This window comes from Opisthocomus hoazin, chromosome 6 (assembly GCF_030867145.1).
Source record: "Opisthocomus hoazin isolate bOpiHoa1 chromosome 6, bOpiHoa1.hap1, whole genome shotgun sequence".
Lineage (NCBI taxonomy): Eukaryota > Metazoa > Chordata > Aves > Opisthocomiformes > Opisthocomidae > Opisthocomus > Opisthocomus hoazin.
The window spans coordinates 68,012,136-68,028,238 of NC_134419.1; the positions used below are offsets into that span (position 1 = coordinate 68,012,136).

General features: G+C 40.2%; 1 protein-coding gene across 3 annotated transcripts in view; it reads right to left on the reverse strand.

Moving 5' to 3' along the window:
- LOC104336537 (VPS10 domain-containing receptor SorCS1) overlaps positions 1-16,103 on the reverse strand; it is a 311,179-nt gene that overhangs the window by 173,839 nt on the left and 121,237 nt on the right. The gene's annotated exons all lie outside the window — the stretch shown is intronic.

Here is a 16,103-nt window from a genome sequence, read left to right on the forward strand (position 1 = left end):
CGTGACTGGAACCAAGACCAATTATTAGCAGAGGTTTTGTTTTTTATGCAGCTCATACTTGCCTGAATTATGTCCTAATATCCAGAGCATTTACATAATCAGCCCAAACCAGTACAGCTGGTATCCACAAATTGCAGAAAAGTGACATGTAGCTGGGTAACAGAGCCATTTAAAGGTATAACATATTCTTGCAGATAATAAACCTGTATCTTGTCTTTAAAACGTACAGATGGGTCCACATAGAACTTCACTTGCAAGCAGTAACATGAATTTTCCCTTCTGCTAATCACTCCAGAACCAGTCAAAGCAAACCCTAGGCATCAGTTATTTCCAGGTTCTCCCCTATCTGGGAAACGATGACTAAATTCACAAAGCTATTTAAGACACTTAATGTCTACAAATCTTTTTGGTTTTGTTTTGTGGAATGTGGTGGGTGTTAAATCTCTGGATCAGGTTCCACATCTACATTCACACCACAGCGTCTAGGATTTCAGATTTTTCAATCAGTACATGAATAAAACAAGAAGGCAGCAGCTTGGGTTTTTACCCATTGAGATGAATTGCACCAAAACGTGGAACTGCATTAAAGTTGAGTCTTTCTACTCCAGAACTTTATCGATGCATTTGCATGTATCTGTCCTGGTCATACAACAATTGACCTATGGTCTACGACCACAGTTTTTTTCTTCCCCTCCCTTCCCCCCTCCCCAGTAAACATAGGTGCCGCTGTGTGCATATATGACCTTTGTTGGTTGGAACATTAACGTCAAATTCTCATCTACTGATTGATCTTTCCCTTCATAAAGTCACCTCAGGAGCACATATAAACTAACTGAGCTATTTCCTCAGTGGACTGAGAAGGAAGATACTGTTATGGTTCTTTCTGTTACTATTTCAGACATTTTCCAGCACTCAGGTGAAGGGAGCCAGAGCAGGCTGCTGAACACAGCCCTGCCAAGGACTGCTGGTTCCCTTTGGTAACCCTGCCGACCTCACCACCCGACCTTCTCAGAAATTAATATTTCTGTTGCAGTCTGCCTAAAAACTGAAACCTACCCTTTGCAAAGTTTGGGCTGATAAAGACATGTAAAGAATGTAAGGACTAAATCTGACCTGCTGAGTTAGGGAAAAAATGTATTAATAAAGTAGTGCAGCTCTTTATGTCCAGTGACAGTGATTTCAAAATGGGACCCTTCAAAATGGGATAGGAACAAAGAAAATCTGACACATAAAGCTTGCTTTGAAATCGTTAAAGAAGAGCAGCCAGTTCCCCTGCCACAGCACAGGCAAACAGATGTCGAAGGCCTATTGCAAATGGTAATCTTAGTCAGAATTGCCAGCCATTTCTTACTTCAAATCTCTAGGCAATTACTTTGCATTCATAGCTTTATTTACAGGTAACATTATATACAGATGGAAGCGTGTGCTTCTGTCAACTTTTATACAAGCAACTGAAAGATTGCAAAGCTTAGAAAAACATCATTTTTTGCAGATGAACAAATACACAAGCAATCAAAGGAGCCGCTATTAGATCTTACTATCATGTTCAATACCAGCAATAGCCAGTCCTTCTACCTGCTCAGTTACAAGATGTTGTTTCTCTTACACCATTTTACAATCACCCTTAATTTTAACAAGGAGGTAAAAGTTATACAACAGCAGATAGGCACCTAGAAGTGCTTTAACACAAAGAAGCAGTGATAGATATACACACACAGAGCTGTGGAACAAAAGAATTGTATCGAATGAAACACTGTGTACACGTAAAGCCTCTGTTGGGATCTAACCCAGGGGTATCACCGACATGCATTCATCTTATTTCTATTATATTTATGTATACAAGAGGGCATTGATTAACAGTCTGGATAATGAGCTCTTCATTTGTCTTACTAAATGAGTGCATAAAGCAACATGAGCCTCCCAACCCCTGAAAACCTATCAGCCATTTGGTGATCGAGGCAGCCAGCTTAACCTGGAAGCATTGCAAAATACAGATGCACCTCAGCAGGGTATAGGCAGTAATGACAGTGTAGGATCAACAAATTTATTCCCAGTTATCTGAAGGGGAATGGGTATGTATCAACCAATGCCTCCCACACTTTGTGTGGCAGGCTGCTTCTCTGAAGCTCTGCAGAGAGAAGTCAGTTTTAGTGCATCTGTATGACACAAACAGAGCAAGCAAATACCTGGATAAATCATCTGAAAGGACTAAACCCAGGACCTGTAGAGCTGAAAACACAAAACCAAAACTCTATACTTGCTGAACCATCTGCTGAAAAGCCACAGCTACTGAAATAACTATAGGTAACCAAGTGAAAAGTAAGCCCTATTTTATGAGCTTTTGTGTAGGCATGCACGTTGCAATGGTTTCTCAAATTGGGGGGGGGGGGGGTATTTATACATCTTTCATCAAATTAACTTAAATCTCATATAAACTGTTTCCTTTTGGCTTGATTTGGCTTGGTACAGTTACAGGCTAAGTCAAAATAAATCCAGATGAGTTTGAAATCGGAAGGTCTGCAGAGAGATTTGATATATGTGCAGTCTAACTAAATATGGAAAAAAAAGAGATACATGTTGGGACATTGTGGATGTTACTGAAATGCATATAATACTTAGTAGAAGAATAATATTCAAAAACAGAATATTTAGACTGAATTCTGAACTTCACACCTGTCCCACCATGTTAGTTGTAATTGCTTCCATTAAATCCATCCCAAATTTTACCATTAGCTGTTTAGAATCAGACTCCCTATTTTTTCAGTAAAGCAGAATGATTTCTGCAAACACTCAAGAAGATAAACATTTTAATTATTACTAGTTCATTTGAGAGTATAAAAAATACCGAAACTGTGGGACTGAAGCTCTGACTTCCCTGAGTAACAAATTAAAAGAGTAGAAACATGTAGAATAATTTATATATTGCAAACTATTTGCAAGAAAGTTGACATTTAAATAACTTCATTATTATTCATTGACAGGGCTTTTCCCTCTCCTCCCGTCAGGGTAAATGACATTTCTATTACAGTATTATAATAAACTCCTGCACATTTTAAATAAAGTCACTGAATTCCATTAGTCCACCTACTATCATGAATATATCTCAATCCATTCCTACCAATATTTCACAATTATAACAGACATTCTGAATCAACCAGTAACATGAACCCTACGTAAATTTTCTTCTTTCTCAAGAAGCGCAGACTGAAATTCAGAGGATTATCAGTTTGAATATATAGATTAAATAAATTCCCTAGCAAGTTGCTGTTTTTCTCTCCTTTGTTACAAATTTAAGGTTGTCTGTAAGTATTTTACAAAAGTTGCTGAAGACTTCAAGAATCAACCAAATGATTGTTTGGTCAAAGTTTCTTTTGCAACAAGATCTTTCTGGAACACTCCATGACAAAAAAAGAAAAACATTACACATGCAGACTTTAAGCTGTGTAACAGCATGTCTCTTGCCTATTAGAGTGCAGCTTTCCTCCCATAAAAGACATATGTTAACAGATGAAGTTCGTTGTTATAACACACATCGTTAAGAAGCAATCACTTTAATTGGCATCATTTACTATTTTTTTTCTTTTTCTACCAGTTACTCCTGATTTTCACATATTAATACAACTGCTTCCCCCACCACGACCATGAGAAGGTTGTCGATGTATCACGTCCTCACCCTCCTTCCTCCACAGTTTAATTTGCTGCTCTAACTGCTGTCCGAGTGGCAGCCAGCCACTGGCAGGACCAGAAGCATCTGTGACGTGGCTGGGGAGCAGCAGAGCAGGGCAACCTGTCATGACCAGAAGCAGTGTGAAGAGATGGACTCTAGCCTGTTTCTCCTTGTGCACGTGAATTCACCCCTGGCAGAAGTCAGGTAACCTTAGTAAGAAACAGCAATATCTATTAGATCATCTGTTCCAACCTCCTGCATAACTACATTTGCCACCTGGTTTGCCTCCAAAGGGACTGGCCGGTTGAACACAAGATTTGCCAATTGCTATCTTATTAATCTCTACACGAGCAGGTTTTTGGACAGAAGTCTTTCAGATCGCAGAATGCAGACCTGTGCAGTCACTGGCTGCACTTACAAAAGACTTTCACTGAACAAGTTTTGAAAAAAGGAATAGTTATGACATTAAAAATGATCTTTCATGTCTGAATGTGAAAAATATTGGAGCTGGTAATTCTGGAGCATATTTGTATTCCTGTGTGCAATGTTTTAAGCCCGCTTGTAAACTGCTGTAGAGTTGTTGACTTTCGCATTCTTTCTTGCTGGAGATCTTTCTAGGCTGAGGTGCTATTCCCTCATCACTTAAATTGAAACTCTTTCCTTTACGGTTTTACAGCCAAGTACTAAAGTTTCCCATTGATTTTTGCCATGTCACCATGCTTCACAAAAGCTAGTAATGTCAAAGTCTTCTTCAACAGCTAACCATTTAAGTTCACATGTGCTTCCTATTAAGCCCTTCCCAAGCCATTAACAGATGTCACTTTTGGCCTGGTGCATGTTTTGATTTAACTCGTTCATGTGAAACCCTTATATTTTTTGCAGCAAGTAATAATGTCTGATCTCACCTTCTCTCTCAGGGAGGAACTGGACTTTTTATACCATTCTTTGTTTTCATAGAAAGTTACTCTTTCTTTATAAATGACCTTGATTTACCTGGATGCTTCTCACCACTGGCTGTCTTTCTAAGTCATTGTATAAATAATTCCCCAAAGCCTTGCCCATTTCTAATGGGAACTGTTTGCCTAACTCACAGAGACTAACACATTTTGAGGGGAGTTTTACATCTCAACGCTGAAGTGCAACTGCAAGATGTAAACACAGTGAACGCTGTGTCCAAGGACACAGTTTCCATGCAGCAAAGAGGCAGACCTTGTCTCATCTATACGAGTTTCTCTCCTGAGGTCACACTCTGAATAGCCACAGGTACTCCTCAGCAGCACACAGGTTATGACATTAGAAAGTCTGGGGAATTTTTCCTGCTCAGTTTTTAAGGCAGGACATGAGATTTTTATTTAAAACTCTATCCTATTGAGCAGCCCAGGCCTTTCAACACTGAACGGATTTGTGTTCCTCACACACTGCCTCTGCTAAAGGCTTTTCTGCAGCTTGGGACAAGCCATACTGTGTCCTTCTGCCTTCCCTGGCCTCCTCTTCCTCACATTATTAATGAATCTTGGCTGATTTTTAGCTATAGTTCATTTGCTTTAAGCAGGGATTAAGCTAAAGTGAAGCTAGTTCAGAGGGGCTTTTTTTGCCTTTGTAAGAGTTTGGATCAAGAAGGCAGTGTTAACTGGCCTGACAGCAGTGACAAGCCAAAGAGTTGGTTAGCATTTCTTTAAATGTCTGTAATGGCACTGCACATGTCACAACACTAAAACACTTCAAATTTACCCTGGCAGGTTGAAATTAACTTTTAAAGACATCTCCAGGGTGAAGAAAAAGAAGATATTTCAAAACTCAAGGGACCCACATGTCTCACTCCCTAAGTCAACACATTTCTGATGAATTTTTTTTCTCATAAGCCCCTCAGCAGGCTGGCAAGTATTGCTCTTCCCACTTTCTAGTTGGAGGAAAAGGAGGGAAAGACTAGATAACTAATCCTGCATTTGAAGGAAGTCTGCGACAGAGCCAAATGCAAGTCTCCTCAGGCTCTACTGACTTCCCACTCCATCCTGACAGTGTAAGTTTACTGCAATTTTGTGTCTGTAAAGATGGATTGGAAAGAGCCTTAGTATCAATGTCAAAAGTGAGAAATACAAAATTAAATACAGTTTAAATGTGCATTTTAAAGCAGATTTAAGCCTCCATTTTGAAAACATCTTGCTTCCAGTTTGAGTTGTAACTGTAGATTTTACTAGAAATGAAGTTATGAATTTTTATATGAGTTTATTGAAACATGTGGGTTTTCCCTTACGGGAGAATTTTGTCACAAAAAGTCTCCCACCTACAGAAGTCATCAAAAAAACTTGGAGGATGAGAGGGAGTAAAAAAGTTATGAAGAAACAATAGGAAACGATGAAATTGACATTTCTCCACATAATCAGTTAAATTAATTCAATTTTCTTCTTCTCCTTTTTAATCAACTTTTCTTTGGAGTAATCTAAATGAACAGAAATATACACACTCAAATTTCTTGCAATTTTTGACTTAATATAGTTCAGCTGATTATTGCTATAAATAATTTAAAGATGTGACAAGCAGAAGTAGCAGCTCATATTTTATCATCCAATTCAGAGTTTACATATGCATTGCATAGTTATTCAAAATCTTACTCAAATCTGAAAGAAAGGAAATAGGGGAGTGGGAGGGCCAGGACACATTATCTGTAGGTGACCCAGGTGAGTCGTTTATTTCCCCTTAAAAAAATTCATTGAAGAAAAATACATTTGGATAACTTACCTTCACTGCTATTTCAGTTGCGAGTTAGTAACTTAAGTTAGCAAGCTACACAGAGGATACTTGTCCCTCTATCATATGCAAAGTAAGAACCATCCTTCACTTTGCATATATTTAATAAAAGGCCTGACAGAATCTGTAGCCACATGGCTAAACCTCCATCTGCTGATGCAAACTGTAGGTATACAGTGCCATTTCATAGCCGTCCACGCTCCTATTATCATCTGGGGCTGCGCTGAGCACACATCTGGGTTTTGGTAAAACACAATTATGGCTTCAGGAAGCTGCTCCTTTCACCATACAATACATCTTCTGTACCTTTCACAAGGCCAAGGAGAAGGAAAAACCTTCACAATCTAGAAAGATTAAGGAAAACAAGTAGTAGTTCACTATGTCTGAGGCTTTGAATCCTCTCTCAAGGTCACCCAGAATTTGGCAAAGAGCTGCAGAAGTCATGGGATGATGCTGATGCTGGGAATAATCTTCCAACAGGACAGAAGGCAGGTTGCATAGGACAAAACGAAGCTGTTTAATCAGGGTGAGGTTATTTCTTACTCTTACCTATGTCAGGGGACAGGTGAAGAGAAACAGTCAATTCCGATGAACACGCAAGTGTTCCCAGTTGAACAAGACAGAAGAGCAAATCTACTAATACCATACTGCACAGCATTAGGCAGCAGCAAGACTTACGGCTGCTGAATGGACGAGGAAAAGAATTCTCCTAAGAATCTGGGTAGCATGTGAATGCTGGCAAGACTGAAAGTTGACAAAAACTTAGAAGTCTCTCCAATTGCCCAAGCAGAGCGCGAGGCCCCTGTAAGTCCTGTAAATGCTTTTTATCACCTGAAAACTTAGATGAATTGTGCTGAATGAGCTTAGGCACTCTTGTCTTAAAATCAGAATGATTCCACCTGAACTGATCTACACTGTCATTGCTATGATGCAAATCTTGTCCCTCTGTGAACTGCTAAAGACTAGTTCATATCTATTCCGCTAAAGCATAGTATTCTTTGCAGAGATCAATCACATCTGTATTGTCTGTGGTGAACAGCCCTCAGAACACACTAGTTCATGGTGCTCACCCAGCTTCCTCTTGGAGACACCTAGTAAACTCACTGGAAATAAAAACCTAGGGAAGAGAGAGTCTGTAGCATAGATCACCAAAAGTAAAGTAAAGAATCAAAAGTAAAATGAAGTAAAGTCAAAACACCAATGTGGATATATCTAACTGCTTCAGTTCTTGTGACACGTGTATCCCATTGCATAATATCTCTTCAGACCCCCATCTTACTGAACTAGCCATAAGACAAAGAAACTCAGATCAAACTTCCATCATAACAATCCAGAGGCATCTTGTGCTTGCACGCTGACATTACAGGGCTTTTTTTTATACCAGTTTCTGATGCCACTGCCTTTTTCAGTAGAAGTAACATTCAACTATACTGTGGAGATGGGCTTTTCTACCTGCAGGCTTCAGAGAAATTGCTGCATAAAGGTTGGATACCCAAAGAAAAGAGCAAGATCGAATACTTTAGCAGGAAAAAAAAAATCAGATTAGATGGGAATGATGCACTTTTTTTTCTCCTTTAACTGCTTCTCTAATTTTAGATGCCTGTCCTGTCTTGTTTGACCAATGATCCTCCTTTTACTGCACAGTACAATGGTTTCTCCTGCCAGCAGGCTAAGAGCAGAAGACTCAGGCAGTTGATAAAATCCATATTCAGACTCCTCACTGCTCTGCATGCTGATCAGAAGTCAGATTCTGATCATACTCTCATGCAAATACGAAGTATTTATTATGGAGATGCACCACCGTAAACGTGGAACTGGACAGCATCAACACTCAACTCCCCCCGGCTTGGAAGCGGCGGCTTCCAGGAAATTGGAAGGATCTTTGCTGTCAGAATGCAAGAAATGAAGATTTTTCTTTTGAGTGTACAATTCCCAACTTTCGTGCAGAAAATAATGCACTGAGATTTGACTGGACTCTGCCCTGAAAGTGTTTTCTAGGCACCGTTTTGCAGAAACGGACTGTAAATCCATGGTTTTGCTGTGGACAAGCCCTTTTTAGGGCCCACAGCTTCACTCTGGAACTCTGGCACAGAACGGCTCATAGAAAGAACAGGAATGATTGCACTAGTGTTTCAGCTGTAGCACCACTAGTGCCTAGTTCACTCTGGAACTCCTTTAAAATACTGCTGTGCTAAATGACCACTTGCAGGATTAGTTCTGAGAAAGGAGATGGGATGTCTAGGGCAGAAGACTGCATTCGTGGCCAAAAACTGGACTTACCGCCTATTTTGCCCAGCTAACAGACCCCCAGAAAGCAAGATAGGCTGTTGACCCTGAGGGTAAGGTAAGGTGGCAGAAGAGGGAACAGGGCCTTTCACCTCCATCGTCTGAGCAGCAGAGAGGTTGAGTCTCCAGAGGTCTCCCCCCTCAAACATCCCTTCCAGCTTCTTGTCTTCCAGTGGCCTGAAAGACTCATCTCCAGTCCCTCACTGACAGAAGCAGCAAAAGTCAAGAAGAGAGTAGGGAGGCTAGCACTCATAACCACTTTATTCTAATCCAATACTAGGTGAAAGCCTGCAGCAAGAAACAAAAGGACAGCCATCAAAGCAAGACCTCCACTTGACCCTCTCTGTGAAAGACTCAAGAGGATGGCACTAGTGGTGCTACAGCTGAAACACTAGCGCAATCATTCCTGTTCTTTCTATGAGCCATTCTGTGCCAGAGTGCCTGGATGCACGCAGGAAGAATCAGTAACTCCAGTAGTACCACTAAATTTTGGGATATAAATAATATATACCAAAAGCTGATATGTTCTTTACACTTGTACATCTGTCTGTATGTACACTCTGAGCATTTTCTCCTTCCCTGTCTAAGTCTATAGTACTGGTTTTCAATATTTTTTTCCATTTGCCATCACAGCCTTATTTTCAATGAAGGAGCAGACCCTGAAGAAAGGAATGAAAGTTTACTGGCAATAGGCTTGTTCCTTACTATCTTAGAGAAATTCTGGGGGATCAGTCAACTACAAGTGCAAGAGCACCAGTCTGGAAGATCTCCTTGTCCACCTGACTTGTTTGTCAAAACAAACACATAGGCTAGGATGCAAATTTCCACCCTTCCTTCTTCAGAGTATTCTCCACCAGGTAACTGAGGCAACTCAGAATGAAGCCATTCCCACAGGCCCAGCCTGATTCAAGGCTTATGGTCATCAACAAAAAAAATCTCTGCTTAGCTGTGAAAGATATTTGAGTTGTTCTTCCTTATATTTAAATTAAAAGATGTCTATTAAAATAGAAGAATTGAGAATGACTAATGATTCTTCTTGCTGTATGTTTACATGGGGCATACTGACATCACTGTGCACTTAATGCTAAATTCTTGCTGATAATACTTTAAGTATTGCATCTTCCCATTTCCACCCCAGTCTGGTGTAAATCACACAAACAGCTAGGACTGTAGCCCAGTAATCATCACACTATTAACTTCCTAATTGATGGTAATGGCCAGAATAAATTTCAGGTACCCCAAGGGGTGGTTAATGGATTTTGCAGCTTGAGGGCAAAGCAACAGGAAGCTTTTCCATTAATCAGTGAGATGAGACGACCATACGTGTCCTACGCTCCCCACCCCATCATAACACTGAGGTCATTGCAGCTTTGTTGAAAAGGTAGGCGTTGCCAAACAAAAAACCCTCACAGCAGGCTGAACTCAGTTACAAGGGTCGATATACTAGCTCAGCAGAGCTATGTTAGCATCCATAGTCACGTTATACATCCAGAAAATGGCTTTAGCCATCTCTAATTAAGGGCAAGAAGTTTTATTGTATCATAAAAATGTTGCAGGTCTTCTCTGGCTTTTAGTACGTACCCTGCAGAAGAGGCTTTCCAGCTAGCACCTGCCAAGCATTTGCAACACAATATGCAAACTTTGTTCTATCCTGTCAGTGCAAATCAACAGCTAGAAAGCTTAAAAGATCCAGACAGCCCAAGATATCATTTTCAAAATCATAGTCCAAGCCCCTTAGTCGTTATAATGGAGTAACTCCAAAGGACCAGCAGCATTTTAAAATCAGCTAAAAACATGCCTCGTGCATTAGTTTATGTTAAAGTTAGTTGGATGGAATTTCCATCCCTTAGGCAACACTAACAAAGTTTTTTTTTGCCCTGTTTTAAACTGTCTTGATTCCCAAAATCTGGACAAAATAAGAATACAGGGGGGGAGGAATTCACAGTGTTTCATCCCACTGGTACCAGCATTATCATTATCCATTCAGTTGAATATTTTATAATTGAATATTTTATAATACAGTCTGGCTGTCACCCCATAGGAAAAAAGCTCAAATGAAATAAGGAGAAAATCAAAACGAAACACACTTTCAGTTTCAAATCACTGACATTTTCCATCAAGATTTCATTTTTAAAATACTGCAGAAGATTTTTCTGACTAATGCTGCATTTCCCAGCAGAAAATTGTTTCATTTAAAAGGTTTCAATCAGTTCTCTGAGTCCTAGTAGTGAACACGCTAAGCTGTTAGCTAGCCTGTTACTCTAGCCTAGCTGCTAGCTAGAGTATTACTCTACCACATCACCTAAGAAAGAATATATTGTTGCTGGATTTAAAAATCTGTGCTAGTGGATTACTTGTATTACTGTACCCAAGAATCACTAATTAATGCTTTAAAACAGGCAGATATGAGTGTCACTTTTTTTCTTCTTAAAACCATTTTAATGATGTAGCTGTACCATTTGTACCAGTTTCAAACAACATACATCACCCAGAGCCACACAGCTTTACATTTTCCTCTTGGTTGGTAGAAGCATATTTATCACCTTGTATTTCAAGAATCAGTGGGGTTATAAAGCTTGCTATTTATAGCTATTCTTAGGGTATCGAGCAAGTGACAGTAATTTGTTCCTTTGACATCTAACCTTAGGTCAACTCCAGTAGCAGAAGATGGATTTTTACAGGAAATGAAATGAAAGTACACAGCAAAAGATTAATACCATTTCCTAGGCCTGAGGAGAATGCATGCTCCCAATCACTCGGCAGAAAAAATGGTCAGGAGCACATGCTATGTATTAAGAATAGAGCAGGACATGGTCAAGGTGAGGTGTTCAAACACTCTATTCGCAAACTGATACACTGACATTTGTGCGTAGAGGAACTGCAGGCCGATAGCCTAGAAACGAGCTCAGGTCTTCTGGTTCTTTGATTCTGAAAGTCATCTTTAAGTCAGTGCCAGCTACAGATAAAATGGGATCTTGCTTTTATGTTACTAGTAAACGATAAAAGAAGTTAAAACTAGGCTATAAATTCCATATCAGAAACATCTTGCACAAAATTAAGTTACTATTTTGCCCTGCATTGGAAAAACATCTTGCATTAATTATATTTTCTGTTTGTGAGAAAGTAAAGACTGCAGATTGAAACATCTTGAAAAGATTCCTTGATACCAAAATCCTTACCAATGGGCCATATTCATCCATTACTCACAACTTATATTCAAGTGTCTTAAAAAAAAAAAAAAAAGGGAATTTCACCAGAAGCTTTCCCCCCCAGCCATCTGTTTTTAATTTATTTGGAATTAAAATTATAAGAAATGTCTTTCCAAAGCTGTGGGTGCATAAAGACATTAATTATGCAATCCAGTTATTAAAATAATGCTACCAACAGGAACTCGGCCAAGTACCTGAGAAGTCCTTCTACCTTCTTATAACAGATTTATCATCCTCGGCTACCACCAATTCCCTTAGCAAAGGTGTGTCTTCCAACGTACTCAGAAAGTCAGTAAGTTTCAGCTTCACTGACCCCCAAGTCTCACACATTACCACAAGAGCCGCGTAAAGACCCAGATTTGTGTAATGCAACAAGCTACCTCCAACAGAGTCCATTTTTTCCAGGCATACTGTAACTCCATGCTAACACAATCATGCAACTAGTAGTGCAATGGACTCACTCAGGCTGAAATATGTCCCCCGCACTGGACAGTGGGCAGGTGGTGGTACGTATTATACGTGCCCACGCATACTACTATCATAGGAAGTGGAGGTGGCATTAGTGGAAAAGAAAACAAAACATCACATGTTAGACAGAGAAGATCTTAGTGTTTACTTTCAGGCTGTGGGCAGTGCAGTCTACTTGGGTCCTAACCCGAAGAAGATCATATCTGGCTGTATTTATGGAGTATTCTTTAGTGCCACATGGAGGTGATCTATGTCCCAAAAGAGCTGGAAAAGTCATGCTAATTTCACCGGTGTGGAAGCCAAGTCTGGTAGAACAAGAGTTATTAATTACAAAAGGTTCAAATTTGTTCTTTGAATCACAGAAGTTGGACAACTACATGAAGATAACACCCTCAAAAAGAACCTTCATAAGTCCCTAGACATTCATCTGGAAGATGCTTACCAAGTCCTGTCCTTCTGCTTGATGAAAAGTCACTGATAAATGCCCGTAAGTGGAAGGTCTTCAATTTAGTTTTGATTTATTACGGCCCAATTAGAACAGTTGTTTTAAATAACAGTCATCACAGTAGCCAAGCACTGGAACTGTCATGCTGGATGGTGGGTAGGGGAAGCAGGCAAGAACAGATCCAAAATTTTAAATGGAGAGTATTTGAACTGGGGAGCAGGCATTTCTGTATCACAGGTATGCCCAGCAACCTACTTTCAGCACTATCTATGCACACACGTCTCCACCATCTATCAAACCAGCTGCCAGAAATCTGATAATTTGTTGCTTTAAGGTCCAGTAGCAGATAAAATAAGACCAGACAACTGTGACCAGTTCTTCTAAGTCTCCACAGATCAAACCCCTGCCAAAAATGCACTGAAGCCCCCTTCTTCAGTGGATTAGAAATGGAGCACTGTAAATAGACAAAAAAGTAGTCAGTAATTTTTCACCGCTTCAGAATAAAGTTCCCCGTTCAGCCCATCTAATCTTCGGGTGAGTAAGGCACCTTAACCTTCACATCACATGTGGTTTTTTATATCTCCTGTTTTAAAATTTATAGTTACCATTTAGGCTGATTTCAATTTCCATTAATAATATGTGCAACTGATGTACATTTAAGCGAGTTTAATCATGTTGTAGTGACAGGTTTAGCTTAAAGCGGGGCTTCACTTAAAACTATCAAGTAAATTTCTCTTGAAAAGGTCAGTTTAACATTTAACTGGAGGGCCCATTTCAGACAAATTAGAATTTGCTCCACTTGTTTCGACTGCAAACACTTTTCAAGCTGGCTTCAATGGAGGCATGTCAATCAAAAGAGAAAAGTGTCAGATGCCCAAGGGAAAAGGTTCACTGATGCCTCCATACACAGCCAGTTCAAAAGCTGCTCAGACACTTGGGCAAAACTGAAATACCCCTGCCTCACTGCTCACCATTCAAAGACTGTGGCTGGACTGGAGCCAGATCACACCACAGAAATTAAGGGAGGCAGAGCTGGGAGAGTTCAGGAAAGCCCTTGACAAGTCAGACTTCTCATTTCTAATTGCTGCAGCAACAGGAATGCAGTGGGAACAACTTTGTATGCTATGGAGAGGGGTTACTGTGTGAGGATTTATTATCGCTCCTGTGCCTGTCAGAGGAGTTCAGCTTTCCAGGACAGTGGCAAGGTAAGCAGAGAGGTGATACCCGTAATGCTGTCTCAGTGGCAACCTTATCAGTAGCCCAGTTCCCCTGTAGATGGAATTGCTCCTGCCTCCAGCCTAGGAGGACAAGTGCCCTGCAGCGGTCAGCTCTTCCACAAAATATTTTCTTTATTAAAAGGCTTCATAGTTGCATTACCACAAGTTGAGTTGACCACTTGTGGCAGGTACTGCCTTCCCTGCTCTGGGTGGGACAGAAAACCAGTGCCCATTTTTTTGTCTTGTTTTCATCAGGACACTTCTCCAGAGTTCTGGTGAAACCACTATGTGAAGTCAGGAAAATTTTCTACCCTTGCTGGAGCCAGCCTCAGCAGCACAGTCTCTCAAGCTTTACGCAGTCTTTGTCAGAGGATCACCTATTAAAGCCACAGGTTCCCAGGTTTATATCACTGCAACATACAATGTAGGATCAACTAAGATAAGTTTCCAGGCTCAAATCTTACATTACCACTGAGAGTTCAAATTGACAGTAGCACGGGCAAGTCACACACCTTCTCTGCCTTTAATTTGCTTTCTGATATATTCATTCTATGGTGTCTAATTCTTACAACAAGCAATCCCTATTTTCCTTCTTTTAGACTTCCATGATTTTGCAGGTCTCCATGACATATCCCCATTAGTCGCCACTTTCCAGACCAAAGATTTCTGGTCAGCTCAATCATGTCTTCCACACAAATCACTCCATACGTTAGTCCAATACTTACCGCTCTTCACTGAACCTTTCCTACTTCTAACATACTCTTTTAGAAATAAGACTGACCACAACTGGACACAAAAAACAGTATTCCTATTACTAGTGTATTGTTATTGAATCAAGACTTCAGATCTTGAGTTTCACTACTTACAAGAGCTTCAAGATGAACCTACTGTCATGCAAAAAGTGGTGCATAGCCACTTAACTGATGTGAGTCACACAACTGAACTTGGGAGTTGCTCAGCAGACTCACAACATGCCTACTCCCATGGATTGAGCAGAATCTTGTTGTGCTAAAAGTCCCTGTGTTCACACTTCCTTGGAGGCAGTAAGCCTTATCCTGCTGGGAGGCAGAAAATCCTTCTGTGGGACCCCAAAGCAAGTTCAACACACAAAGGGAAGAAAAGGAACCTCTTTGCTGTACCGCCTCTGTACGCTACAGCTGCTGACAGCTGGCACCATCACAAATAAAAAGCAAGAAATAAGCTGTAGCATTTGAATCTTTGAACCAGTACGTCTAGAGAACACAGTGGCACAAGATCTTGTAGCATCTCCACATTGCTGACGAGACTTTCATTTTTAACGGTCACTGAGATTAAGACCTCCTGTTACTGTCTCACTCATACAAGAATGTAATGCATCCTAGTAGACTTTTATCATTGAAAATAAAATTTTCCCCTAGGAACATTTTACATCAGGTGACATTTTCTGGATAGAATCAAAACATCATCCATTTAGTGACAAGTTTCACAGTCTTTTTCACTATCATGTTTTACCACAGTTTCAGAAACGCAAAATTCCTCCTAAAACAGAAATTCTATTTTTCTAGCCAGATAAGTAGGTTCATCATGGTGTAAGTTTCCCCTGTGAACACACAAGCTCTCCAGGAAGCCTGGAGAGGCCTCAAAGAGCATCTTTGACATCTGTACTGTCACTGCCTGAACAATCTTCATTATTTCACAGGCTTGTGCTTCTGCCTAGAAGGGATGGTTGGGAAAAAAAAACAAACAAACAAAAAAAAAAACACCAAAAAAACCCTCACACACATTGGAAGCTCAGGGATAAAAGTGAAATTCAATTCAGTCATCTACAGGGTCACTTGGAAATGTTTCAGACACATGTTTTCACTTTAGAAAATGCCAACCTGCCAAAGCAAAACTTCTCAGAAAAGCTCCTCAACAGAATTTCCTGGCAGAACATCAGAAGCAACAGATTAGTTAGTTCTGAGAAGATATCCACCTGAGATATGAAAGGTCCAGGCTTTGGTGGGAGGGCAGCACATAGCAAATGACTCAGCTAAACCACCTATACATTTGTAGCTATCTAAGCATTAAAACAACAGCTGGGG